This window comes from Belonocnema kinseyi, chromosome 8 (genome assembly GCF_010883055.1).
Source record: "Belonocnema kinseyi isolate 2016_QV_RU_SX_M_011 chromosome 8, B_treatae_v1, whole genome shotgun sequence".
Lineage (NCBI taxonomy): Eukaryota > Metazoa > Arthropoda > Insecta > Hymenoptera > Cynipidae > Belonocnema > Belonocnema kinseyi.
The window spans coordinates 136,635,588-136,636,964 of NC_046664.1; positions in this window are offsets into that span (position 1 = coordinate 136,635,588).

Below are 1,377 nucleotides of genomic sequence, written 5' to 3' on the forward strand. Positions count from 1 at the left end.
TTAAAAAAAAGTTTTTAAAAGAGTTTTAAAAACCTTAAAAAAGGTCAGAGGTTTTAATAGTTCAATATATGTGATAGAATCTCTTTAAATATGAAATTAGTCCATACTTTTTCATGTTTGAGCTACAATTATTTCATTTTAGAGTTATAAATTACAGTCGTGTAAAACCAATAAAATGTTTTAATTAATTTATATATAAAACAAAAAACCTTTTTATAATTCAATCTAAATGCAGCTGCAAAAATTTAATTTGAAATGCGTTGAATTCAAGGTATAGTTTAAAAAGAAACCTGAAAGCAAAGGATCGACTTTCAAAAGAAGCGAAAGAAAGTGACTCTTTGGATTGCAAATGAACATAGAAAATGGTGTATTTTCGCATTTTTAAATTTTTAATTCAAACTTTTTCACCTTTTAACAATTTCGAAAAATTTCGAAAAATTCTGAAAATTCAAACAATAAGGCTGTATTCTGAAAATGAAGCAATTTTAACGTTAAAATTCAAGTTCCTAAATTAAAGACCTAAAAATTTGCAAATTTTACAATTAGTGTTATGTAAATTGTATTGGTATCTTAAAAGAGTATAAATAGTTCTTAAATTAGTTTTTAAATTTTCTGCAGTTTACCTTTTTTACATACCTAGATGTCAAAAAAGCCTACCCAATTTTTTCAAATTTTAATCACTTATTTTCTAAGAGAAAATCACCCCTGTTTACCAGTCACTGAAATCGATTAGAAAAAATTACCAAGACCCAAGAATAAAAATTGGATGTACAGCGAATTTTTAAATTTGTAATTGAGATTATCTTTAACTTTGTGATATCAACAATTTCCATACACATTTCTTTTTAATAATACTGTAGGAAAAATCAACAAGATCGAGCGCTGAAATTATAATTAGAGCAAATTTTCTGTAATTCTATGGGGACGACTGAAATATCCCGAAAAATAAAATTCCCTACTCCGTAAAACTCTCTGTCCCAAAAAATACAATTCCAAAACTAATAAAATTCCTGAACAGTTTATAATATTAACGAATTTGAAAATTCCCAAATAATAAGACTCCCCAAATAAAATTGTTTCTTAATCAATATTAATTATTTACTAAAACTGCGATAATAAAAGATTGTAATCAAATAAATTTTTGTTTAATATTTAAAGTGTTAAGAATTATTGTTTGAATTTAAAATTAAAATTATACAAAAAATTTTACCGACAAATTAATATATAAAAACACGTGTTTTAAATTAAAATTTCGATTTTTCAGAAGAACTTTTTTGATTTAAAAAATACTATATACATTTTCAACCAAAATATTTTATCCAGAAATATATTTTGTTTTAATTATTATTTTAAATTTAAACAATAATGTTTAAATAC